We start from the raw sequence: 13,226 nt of genomic DNA, 5'->3' as shown, positions 1-13,226 counted from the left end.
TCCTCCTAGTTTGAATTCTTCCACAGAAATAATTCATCCCATGAAATGTTGGAAAGTATGGGAGAAGGACACTATTGCTACCCTCTGAAGAGCCCCTCTGCCTCTGGCTTGGAGAGAAATAAATAGTGGATAACAGCAGGAATCATGGCAACAGTAGTTGGTGGAAGCAGCAAAAGAGGGGTTATACAAAAGCATCAGCTGTGCTTTTCACACACTTTCACTTTCACTTTCAGTCTCCTCATATATGCCTGACTGCCTAAATTATACTAATCCCATATGCTGAAATATGGCATGCATATGTATGTATTATAAATGGATGACAAATGAACTTTAGGCTTTGTGCCCATCCTTGAGATCTTGTGCCATTTTTTCTATGCACTCCACTATATTCTTGGACCCGTCATCTCCATTGTCCTTGGAATCTCAATGTCCCTTAGAGGCTGGCCTCTCAATCACAGCAGAGGATGGCTTTTGGTGGAAGGATTTGTCATCTGTTTCCAAAAAGGAAGAGAAGAACAGGCTGAGAGATTTCCAGCCTTCTCTGCCAAAGAGGTTTCTTTGGTGACCCCTCTGAAACCCCCTCACGACCACCCCAGTAGTTGAGAAATGCTGCCCTAGAGTCTTGGAGTTGTAGTCTAAAAAGTAAAATTTCTACCCTCTTTTCTGTCTCTTTCTTCTCCTTTCTCTGTATTTTGGACTATTGTGTCTTCTCATTTTACAAAAAAAGATGGGAAGAAGAGAGTTAACTCAGCCATCCCTAAAATCTCTCCTGTTTCTGGCTTGGAATAATAAATACCAAAGCATAATGTGACCTTTCGTTTCCTCTCAAGAAGTGCTGAGGTTGAGAAAGAGAAAATGGCCATTCCACTGTATAGCAGTTGTTGGACAAGCATTTTAGAAAATCATACAGTCCCTGGAAAATGGGGCTGTTTCTGAAACACTAGCATTTGAAGTGAAAATGTTTCTCTTTGCTGACTCTTGTGAAACATGTGATCTCGCAGGAGGCAGCCTTGGGGCTATGCCACATGGGGGTTAAAAAAAGAATAATCTCCTCTCACTTTCTGGAGCCATTTGTGGCTTTTTGCAATTTTGCAATTCCATTTTCAGGCATTTCCTGGGAATGAGTGTTTAAAACTGGAAGAATCAATTGCCACTTTCTCTCTTGCTTTCCGAATGTGACCTTTTGAAACTTCAGACATATTGACAAAGAAAAGAAGAAGCCTGCTTTTAAAAAATAACTGATAACTTTAATTGTCTGGGCTTCTAACAGGTGCCTGGAAAGTACAAGGATTTCACAGATGGCGATTCAGTTACTCAGCCAAAACCATAGCTCCTCAAAACAGCTATAAATACAGTCATGAGACTTTCCAGGGCTCTCTGTCTCTCTTGGCAATAAGAAGAGAGCTCCAAACTCTATACTCAATAATCTTCTCCAAAGTTTCTCTGTTGAATCCTCCTCAGCTGGATTGAATTCTTGCAAAGTGAAGCATTTGCTTTGGCTTAGAGCTTGGCTTATTTTTGTAAGCTCACACCCTGAGTACAAATTAACGGTGGAGATTATTCCCTGCCAAATGTTAACTATAAAGAGATTTGCAATGTGGATGTTCTTTTGTCCTCTTCCTTGGGCCCCTGAGTGAGATAATATCCTGAAGGTCATGATGGAGTATTATTGAAAGGAAGCAAATAGTACACCATGCTCTAATTTTTCTGGATGTGGGCTTGAATAATGAAAGATTTTTCACAAACCTTCCATGCCTGTTTGAGGCTTTGGACTCTGCAAATGTTTGCATGCTATGTGACAATGGAGAGTGGTGAGATGTTCAGAAATGAATTACACACACAGTAGAATTACATGATATAGCTTTTGCTGGACCACTTGCTACTTCAAGACTTCAGGTGGAGAATCAAAGGAAACTAGGCGAAAATGTATCAGTAATCCAGGCCCAATCAGGTGTGATGTATCCTGAATTGGCCCTAGAATGGGTCACATATGTTGCGCAGCAGTGGATTTTACCCAGCGCCCAAAGTCCAAATGCAATAGACTCACAGACAAGAGGAAAAATGAACAGAAAAATCTATCCTCTTTATAGCACAGATGAAACACAAACTTGCATACAAAAATCAAACAATGCAAGAAACTTACATAGTCAACAAACTAAGGCATCTTCAACTTACATCAAATAGAGCAAAAATAAACCTTGAGTAAATAGCTATTCCAACATAGCCTCCTTCAGAGTAGCTTCTCCAAACTGCTCCCCATAGCAAAGCCTTTGAGCATAGATCTCCTCAGAGAAAAAGCTCTCCAGAAGCTTGCCACCATTCACACCCACACTCACAACACTGTATTCTAAAAAGCCCACACAGATATACCCTATTGGGTATGGTCCAATCTTGCTGATTGACCTACATTACCAGCTGTACATAATAATTAACACCATAAGGTTTTTCTTCAACACACACACACACACTTGATCCTGCTATGACTTGCCGCAACAACACAGAGGCAGAGGGATCAGCCACTGGGTGGCCATCCAACCACCTTATTCTGCTCTCCATGTCACAGTAGTCTCCAGTTGTGACACAACTCCTACTTGTTGAATGTCATTTACACAACTCCTACTTGTTGAATGTCTGGGAAACATGGGATGACAGTGAGAACAGTTGTGCCTGGATCTGTTTCAGAACTGGCCCAACTGTTCAGACAGGCCCAAAATTGGGGGATAGCCAAAATTCTGGGGTGAAATCCAGACTAACACCCTCTAACTTTAGTTAATGCAGGGCAAGGCTATGTTAAGGTGGCCTGGTCCTATGCTACTCTGGATCAGCTCTGTGCAGCATTTGTCTACCATCGAGCTGATCCAATCCAATCTGACCTAAGTGGCCAGTGTAGATGTGCCCCAGGGTTCTGTTCTATAAAACAGCCTCAAGGAAAATCCAGTACTAATTTCAATGATTGGAGATAAAAGCAGAAGGAGTTTGTGGGTAGATACAGAACCTCTGTATGTAACATTTAACTCACGTGGCACATATCCAAATCTGTTCTAGAGCTGATTTCTGGAGAACGTTTTTGGAAGGCTCAAACTTTACAGTGATCCAGTACATTATAGGTTTTCCTGTTGATCACCAGTGCTGAAAATAGCACAGGTGATCATTAAGATGTCCCAGATTAATTATTTTATTTATCTTATGCATATAGAACCCACTTTCCTATGTAACATGATTTTTTGTTCCCGGGTTATAAATGTGATTTCCTAATTGGTTATTATTATTATATTAATTTATACCCTGCTTTATCTTTCCCAAAGAAGACACAAAGTGGCTTAACATAAAAGCATTAGTATACAATTTAAAATATACAAATATGGAAACATTACAACATAATTAAATATAAATAGTATTAAATCAACACAGTTAAAATCCATTAAAACATATTTAAAGTTAAAAACTGACTTCTTGCTAAAAACCGTCACCTTTAAAATCTGAATTTAAAAGCAAGTTTTAGCCTGCTGCTAGAAGGACAGCAGGGAGGGGGCAATTCTTGCTTTCCTGAGAAGAAGAAGGGAGCTCCAGAGTTGAAGGGCAGCCACTGAGAAGGAAGGCCCTCTCTCTCATTCCCATCAACTGAGCTTGAGATGGAAGTGGGACTGAAAGAAGGGCCTTTCCTGAAGATCTCAGGGCCCGGGTAGGTTTTTATAAGGCTGGAGCTGAACCATCTAGGACATTAAAGATCATAGCCAGCACTTTGAATTGTGCCTGGAAACTGACTGGCAGCCAGTGCAGCTGCTGCAGGAGGGGGGTCCTCCACTCCCTGTTGCCAGCTCCAGTGCACAACCTGGCTTGCAGCTCTTTGGACCAGCTGAAGTTTCCGAGAACTCTTCAGAGGTAGCCCCACGTAGAGTGTGTCACAGTAATCCAGATGGGATGTAACTAGGGCATGGACCACCATGGCCAGATCTAGTGTCACAAGGAACAGGCGCAGTTGGCACACAAGTTTTAATTGTGCAAAGGCTCTCCTGGCCACCACTGACATCTGGACGTTCAGGTTTAGACGTGAGTCCAGGAGGATCCACAAACTGTGAATTTGTGTCTTCAGGGGGAGTGTGATCCCATTCAACACAGGCTGGATCCCTATTCCTAGGTCTGCCTTCCAAATGATTAGGAGTACCCCTGTCTTGTCTGGATTAAGTGTCAATTTGTTTGCCCTCAGCTAGTCCATTACTGATGACAGGCACTGGTTTAGAGTCAGGACCAGTTCTATCATAAAAACATGGAAAAGGTTTATTAGACTGGAAAAACTTTGTTGTAGTCTGCACATTGAAAAATTAAAGGTAATGGTAAAGGTTTTCCTGTGATATTGAGTCTAGTCATGTCCTACTCTGGGGACATGACTACATTTCTAAGCTAAAGAGCAGGTGTTGTCTGTGGACATCTCCAAGGTCATGTGACCAGCACGATTGCATGGAGCACTATTACCTTTCTGTTGGAGGGATACCTATTGATTTACTCACATTTGCATGTTTTCGAACTACTAGGTTGGCAGAAGCTGGAGCTAACAGCGGGAGCTCACCCCACTTCCCAGATTTGAACCACTAACCTTTCAGTCAGCAGATCAGCAGTTTAACCCACTATGCCACTGGGGGCTCCAATTGAAAGGTTAAAAATCGCATATTTTCATTAAGAAAAATTACAAACAAAATGCTCAGATTGAAGGCAACAATAGTACTACCCTCAACCACAAAAACAAAGTTTCTAGCAACTGCTTTCAAAGTAAGTACTGCACAATTAAAAAGAAAATAACACTTTCAAACTAGGCACAAAAAACATTTCCATTTTTTTTACAGAGCGAAATGGGACTCAAGGCAGCAAGCTACAGATTAATATAGTTGTCCTGAGTCCCTCCCAGCCATGCCGAGTCCCTCCACAGAAGTGAGAAGGATGGGGTATAAATGCTATAAATAAATAAATGCGTTTTGATTTGCTGGTGAAAGGAGACCAAGAACCGGGCCAATCTGGCCCCTGGGGAGGGAATTCTGAAGCCTGGGAGCAGCCACTGAGAAGACCCTACCCCAAATGTGCCTGAGAAAGTGGTGGGACAGAAAAAAAGGCCCTCTCCACAATTCAACAGATAATTCTTTGTTCTAAGGCTAGCTTGAGGAATAAAAGGTTTATTTTCCACAGTGGTTCACTTCCAGCCTCATAATGCTATTAATTTTTAAAAGAAACCTACGGTCAAAAGAAGTATCCAGCAGTTAATCTATTTACTGATTATTGTATTATTGTAACCAAAAAATTGTGCATGCATTCTGATGAGCCAAGTAGCAGGGAAGAAAAGCTGTGTACAACATAGCAACTGTACTTGGCAGGCTTCATACCCATAAATACACAATCTACCTCCTGTCCATTTATATTTCTACTGAGCTTTTCTTTTTGACTTAACAGCAAATTGGGCTACAGCCAATCCACACACTCAAAAATCTCCCACATGTGGGCCAATTCTTTTACTTTTTCATCTTGTGTTCATCTTGAAGGCAAGCAGCTCCCCTCCCCATCATTCCACATTCTAACAAAAGCATCAAGTTTCTGGCAGATCTGTGCCAAACCACATCTCAGCAAAAACTCACTTTTAATCAAACCGAATATCATTCGTAACTGGTCCCAGATTCATGGCTGGAAATTGTCCAAGGCTTGTTTTAAATGGCTGTGGAAAAGTCTAGGCAAACAAGTACAGGAATAGTTTGTACTTCATATAATTTCTGTTGGGTTGCCTTGAGCTCTGTTTGAGGTCCATGGATCCTTTCCCACAAGTCACGACAAACTCTTTCTGTGCGGGCTCCGTTGACATCAATTCTGCAACTAGTTCTTTTGTGTACCCTCTGTTCTTCTTGCAGAGAGAACTTGCCAGCGTACTTTGTAGGTCAGACCAACCTGCCAGCTGAATTAAATGGCATCCCTAATCAGCTACCTTATCACATAGTGGGGAAGCTTCCAGATCTGAATTTTTCTATGGTTGTTTGAAATGGATTTGCACATCCACAGTGAACATAATGCAACACTTATCATGCTGACCAAGAACTTAAAAAGCTGAATGAAAGAACCCCCTGCCAACTCCGTCACTTTCATTGATAAAGGCTGTTAGCAGAGTGTCTCTGGCATTAAAATAAATGGAAATAAATGTCTTTGAAGTTGCTTCATCTACATCGTTTTGCCCCCCTCCTCTCGCCTTTCCCGCTAGAGAATATGATGGTTCCTTATGCAGGGATAATGTTCAACTGAGATTTGTTTTTCAGGGGAAAATGTAGTTCATGTCATCAAAGGCTCTAGGCTTAAAATTCAGGATTTCTGTTAAATCTCAGAGAAGTAACAAAATACTGCCAGTGTTGTTTTTTAAAAATGTGGTCTTGGGGTTGTGATATTTGACATTCTCCCTACTATGGTGTCAGTGGTAAAAATAATATTTGGTGCTGCTACTTCAGCGGATGGACAAAATGCGATGCATGGGCTTTAAGGCTTTCAATGTTGCCTTTGGGTTAGGGGAGGGCAAATTGGGGCCCACAAGTTGCATGTGGCCACCATCTCACAGTTAATACATTTTAAAATCATATCTCCCTCCAAATGCCCTCTAAAGGGCTTTGGGTTTTGGGTGGGATGGTTATTTGTTTGTGTTTTTCTTTTGTATGACATTGAATCTTGCCTACTTTCTTGTTCACTGCACTGAGTCCCTTCGGGGAGATAGGACGGTATATATGCTCTACTGGGGCTGCCTTTGAAGATGGCCAGGAAGCTTCAACTAGTCCAATGGGCGACAGCGAGATTTCTAAGTGGGGCAGCGTACAGAGAGCATACTACTCCTCCTCTGTTACATCAGTTCCACTGGCTGCCAGTCTGCTACTGAGCCCAATTCAAAGTGCTGGTCTTGGTCTATAAAGCCCTATACGGTTCTGGTCCAACTTACCTGTCCAAATTTATCTCCCTCTATGAGCCTACAAGAGCTTTAAGATCAATTGGGGAGGCCCTGCTCTCTATCCCAACCTCTTTGCAAGCGTGATTGGTTGGGATGAGAGACAGGGCCTTCTCAGTGGTGGCCCCTTGGCTGTGGAACTCCCTCCCCAGTGACATCAGGCAGGCCACATCCATCCTGGTTTTTAAAAATAAACTTAAAACTTGGCTTTTTATGCAGGCGTTTGTTGAATTAGAAACTACGGAATGAGACTTTAACAGCTTGAATAATGGACTATGGATTTTGGAAAACAATTTGGAAATGAGATCATTACTCAGTGTTTTATATGTGGTTGATAGATTGTTCTAAGTTTTAATTGTTTATATGCTTAGATTGTTTATATTTTTATGAGATTTTTTAATTGTTTACCTGTGTGGCATTGAACTTTTGCCGAATTTGTAAATCGTCTTTCTTGGGTCGAGAAAGACGGGGTAAAAATGAAGTAAGTACATAAATAAATATTATTTTATATTATTATTATAAAGGACCTGGGTGCATTTTGCCACTGTTTTTGGACTGGAAGTGATCTTTTAAAAAGCTCAGGGTAAAAGGCAACAGGTTTACACTTAAAGAACTGTATTGAAAGTGAATAATCATGGATGATGTTTGTCAGGATCAGAGTATGGGTTTTTTTGTCTGTATAGACAAGCCCTTGTCAATGGATATTTATGGTACACTGGTGTGGAATCTCACCTTTTGAAAGCACATGAATCATACCTTTCCGCACCATTCTATACAATATTACATTCCTGTTTAAATTAGAATAATACTTTGGACATTTGTATTTATTCATGAATATTATAAGGTGCACATTTTATGCAAACAAGTGACCTTTGGCATTTTTATTGCAGTGATACGTAAGTGACCACTTGGGTGGTTCACTTCTATGCATAGAAAGGCTCATAGTGCTTGAGACAATACACAAGTCATCTTTTTGAGGATTGGTCTCTCAATTTGCAAAAACAAAGTTTTTTCTTAAAAAGTAGCTAAATAAGGTTGCATTATAGCCCAATTGTCCTAAGCAGATAATTGTTCTTGTGGGAAAACTATTTTTATTATAGTATAGAATGGCTTTTAAATGAACCTAACAAGATATTTAGTTAACAAGTGTTTCCACTGTCACTTAAATAGTCTGGTGCCATCTGGTCTTGCCTAGTCATAAAAGCAGGACACATCAGCAAAGAGCTGAAGATAACAAAGTACAGCACACAACTCTTCTGGCACAATATCTAGGATGGTGGTGTTCAGGGACCATTATTGTTATCAGTAGTATGCCTTTTTCTCAGTCAGCGGCTCAAGATGGCCTAAGTTGAAACAGATACACAAAAATTCACATCATACAGACATTAAAAGTATAAATAAACAATCAGGAGAATTAAAAGAGGTGAAAGGCATGATTGTATTGTCAAAGGCTTCCATGGCTGGAATCACTGGCTTGTTGTCAGTTTTTTGGGCTACATGGCCATGTTCTAGAAGCATTCTCTTCTGACGTTTCGCCTGCCTCTATGGCAGGCATCCCTGAAGGGGAAGGGATGGCTCATTCCCATGTCACTGCCACTGCTACTTGTTGGTCGCAGAGTTCCCCATGAATGCCAGACTACTGTAGTCGTGTCTGCTGATGTTGGTATGGAGCATCTACATGACCAGTAAGAAGGAGAGGGCTGCTCTACTGCCTCCTTGCTGAGCCTGTGGTTATCTCCTTCTGGCATCAGGAGATGCAACAGGCAATTGCTTGCAGGGAGCTCCATGGCCAGCAAGAAGTGAGGATGTTGATGTAGGAATGGGATGGGCTGTCTGAACATTAACCTTAGATTCAGCAAGTATATGCTTGATCTAGGGCAACACCAGGGAAGAAATACTCAGGAGTAACCTACCAAATGTAAGACATAGAGTTAAAGTGAAGACATGCACACATTGATTCCCTCACCAACAGTTTTTCCCCCAAATGAAAATGGAAAAGAGATCACTGGACACAGAGTACAAGGGGAGAAGCCAATAGAGGTGGAATCATAGGGCTCATGAGGATGTTATTGGATTGCGAATCCTAGAAGTCATTATAAGCAGAACTAATAGTGAAGAATGTTGGGAATTGCCAACCAAGAGTCTCTGGAAGACCGCACGATCCCCTACAGTACTCTCATTGCTGGAGCTAACTGAAACCATGTGTTCATTGTGTAAGGCAAAGTTCCTCTACCCCAAGGCAGTATTTCTATGTACATTATAAGAATGTACCAGCCATCTCAGGAATATTTATTGTTGTAGTTAGTTAGAACCTGCCTTTCTGTGGTCGCACTCACAGGGCAGCCACACAATACCATCACAATACATAACTTAAACAAATCACAAGAGCAATGTATTATGTTAAAGAATAATACAGTTATGGAACAATGGAAAAACAAACAAAAACTGGGCTCCTGCAGAGATCTAAACATAAAATCATTAGATTCCTATGTAAATAAATAGTATCTGTCTGGCAGTGGAAAAACAATTTAAACCTCATGGAGACAGATATAAAAATCCAGCAACATCCATTAAATGCCTTAATCTGGGCATTTTCTGACCTTGCAATGAGAATACTAATGTATTGTAGAATATTATTTACATTCCATATCCACTGGAGTGTTTGTGGGTGCAGAATCAAGGGTATTCCAAAATACCTCAATGAGTAAAGCCAGAACATACAAATTTACATAATACTAAATCTTTCCTTTGAATAGCTGTCAGGACTGTCTTTACTTGTTCCCCTGCCTCCTCTACAATTGCTAAACATGAAATCAGCATAAATGAAGTAGATTTGTTGAGGAAATATTTGTTTCCCTTGCTGCAGTTTTCCTGTTAAAAACAAACATGCAACTTCTATCCAGCAGTTGTCTGGAACTTGGCAATATTGTTTACAGTTTTTGAGGTGGCAATGTCATAAATGCCTGGTGTGAAGGTTTTCTTCTGCAAATTCTGCAACAATTTCACATCTGTCCAGGAAAATTTTGCATCTGTCTAAATGAGGATTATATGAGCTATCTTACAACCTCATCACACTTACCTCTGAAAGCATCATACAACACTTTCACTCCAGGTGGAGGACTGATGGACACACCACCCATCACACAATGCAAAGAAACTTCTTGTGGAGGCCCTTTCTACAACTGAAGATTAAAGTGTTATACGAAACTTCCCTTTCAACCTTCTGTGTCTCCTGGATGACATTTCCCCTATGTGATGGGAGAAGGGTTGCTGTGAGAGAGCGGTGTGCAGAGTGAGAGATTCGCCCCAGCTGCTCCTCATTTTGGCGGTGAAGCAGGACGCTTCACCTGGCTAATGTGATAAGGTGGTTAAACATGCCTAATCAGACATACCATATATATATTCATGTATATGCCAACCTTAGGTATAAATTGAGTTAGGTTTTTGGGCCAAAATTTATGAATTTTGAGATGATCTCTGGATAAGTCAAGGGTCATTCCAAAAAAAGGGAAAAGCACCAGAAGAAAGACTGTCAGGTCTTCTAAAAAAAGTCCTTATTAAAAATGGCCACTACTCTGCTCCAAGCCCCCCCCCCCCCCCAAAAAAAAAAATAGTAGAGAGAACAGAGCATTTCAAGCATTGACCATGTATAAGTCAACCCATTTTTGTGGGGTTTATTTTTTTTACATTTTAATCAATTTATGAATGTGAAAAAATAGTAAATTTTATAAGATGCCTTGAAATTCTTTATTGCTGAAAAGGTAGGCTATAAACAAAGAAAAGATGATGATCATAATGATGATGTATTGGCAAATCTTCCATTGGTTTCTTCCCTGTAAGCTTTCCAGAGGCAATTCATTGTCCATTGTGGATACAGAAAACTGGAGTAAAAGGATCTTTGGTTTGATCCAGCACAGCTGATCTTATGCTTTTTAATTTCGGTTTAAATATTACCTCTTTCTATCCATTCTGATTGCTTCAGCATCTTGAGCTTTGGGTTGTTATAGGGTTTTTTTGGGCTTTATGGCTATGTTCTGGCAGCATTCTCCCCTGACGTTTCATTTGCATCTATGGCAGGCATCCTCAGAGGTTGTGAAACGTCAGGAGAAAATTCTTCTAGAACATGGCCATGTAGCCTGAAAAACCTACAACAACCCAGTGATTCCAGCCATGAAAGCCTTCGACAACATCTTGAGCTTTCTTTCTTTCATTCATTCATTTCTGAGCTGCAGGGCTGACTCAAGATATCCATGGCTGGAATCCCATTGAGCAGTTACAAATCTGTAAACTACAATCCTTACATAGCCCCTAGTTTAAAGAGTATACAAGGAGCAAGATAGTTCCTCAATCCCAATTTACTGATAAGCAGCTACTGGGATCAATGGGTATCCATTTCCCCATTGATTGAGAAGTGTCTGTCTAGTGGAATGGAAATTGCTTTTGAAAGGAGTTGGAAACATTAAGCAGCTCTTTCTTGATCAACAGAGGAAAAATCTCCATAAATCCCAGCAGCTGCTTACTGTTAGTAGAGCTGGGAGTAAAGGGTCTGGGGATAGGGAATCCACTACATAGCACAGTAGTTACAGTGTTACATACATAGTATGTAATGGTCATGGCATAGCAACCTCTCTGTCACTAGATTTCAGCTGGACAGATTCTAATCTGCCTACTTTGTTTTTTTAACCAAAGGCCAAGGGTCTGCTGCTGTTTTCCTCTCCACATCTCCCAAAACCTACCACTTGAAGCGTCTTTTACTCAATGGTAGAATGATGCTGTTGACTCCAGAGTCTAATTCAGACCATCTGTCTAAAGGATGAAAATGAAAAGCACATTGATTGTTTACATCTGAATAGAAGGAAGAAAACAGCCTGGAGGTGATACAGACAACTGTAGTCTGAACTGTATTGGCAGTATCAATTACATAGATCCATTGAATCAATGAGTATGAATGAGAAGTCAAGGTTCATGTCACTCCCATTGATTTAAAGAGGCTGATCTAAATTAAGATTACCAATGGGATTCAATCCAAGATGGTGAGAGAGGGATCCCAAAGGTGGAATCTAGAACTGGAGAAAGCAATGTTTAGAGAAAGAAATGGGGGGGGGGGGCAGCGTTTTCTTCAGAAATCCAGTTTAAAGCCATATTTTCAGAATTCAACCGTTCCAACTTTCAATACTTTATAATAAGACCTGGAGGAGGGTTAGCCATATGGGAAGGAAAGGCCAAAGATTCTAAATGTACTGTTTTAGCACTGCTTTGCATTCTTCATGGCTTTTCTGTGAAGTAACTGAAAATAAGAGTTCAGTCGAGTTCAAACCAAGAGCTCTGGGCCATGGTGGGTCAGAAGTGACAGCACAGATTTAAAAGTGATGACGAGCTCATCCTTCCAAAGGGGCTGATTAGAGCTGCAAATTGTTGGAGAATTTTTTTAAAGGCTTGATTTTGAACAAAATATTGCCTCCAGCCATTCTAATGCAATATGCATTTTCTTTTTTGGATGAGAGTGCTGCTGTTCCGGCAACATAGCAACAAACTCACATACGGGAAATCAAACTTCAAAGAGGGAAACATGCTTACTTCACTGATGTGAAAAGATACGGGAAATGCGGAATTTGCTTTCTGCATTTTGCAAAACAACCATACCCATATGGAGACATCAAATAAGCTCACTTAAGAGGTGACGTTGGCCGAGACTTGCATTACTCTCATACTGAGAGAGATTACAAACTCTGGAAGTGAAGAGAACTAATACATATTCATTGGGGGGGGGGGGGGGGACGACGATCTGCAGTACAACTTTTGAAAGAGTTGCAAAGGCACAACCACAAATAATCCCTTGGAAAAAGAAAAATAGGAAACATCTAAAAAGACAATGTGGTTCCACAGCAAAGTTAAGGAGGAAAAGCATGTACAAAGAATGGAAGGAAGAATCACCAAGGGATGTGTATCCTAAGCTTTCAGGAGTGGTAAAAGGAAAGGTAAAGCTCAGAATGGGTGGAGACTGGTTAGAAAGAAGAAAACAACAAAAGCAAGCTTTTCAGATACATTCCATAAACTTCGGGCCCATCCAGAAATGGCCTTTATTGTGGGAACTCCCGCAATAAAGGAGGGTCTGTCCAGAAACCCTGGTTTCTAGCAAATTAATTTGACAGTGAATTTATTCTGCACCTTCTTGGAAGGCGCGGGATAAATGCACTATTTTTGGTGTCTGGACTACAGTCCAGACACCATTCCAACAGTTTACCAGGCTAAATAAGCCCATTAAACT

The sequence above is a fragment of the Anolis sagrei genome, chromosome 4 (assembly GCF_037176765.1).
Source record: "Anolis sagrei isolate rAnoSag1 chromosome 4, rAnoSag1.mat, whole genome shotgun sequence".
In the NCBI taxonomy this organism is placed as follows: Eukaryota; Metazoa; Chordata; class Lepidosauria; order Squamata; family Dactyloidae; genus Anolis; species Anolis sagrei.
The sequence above is the reverse complement of the archived record's forward strand: the minus strand, read 5'-3'. Positions refer to the sequence as shown.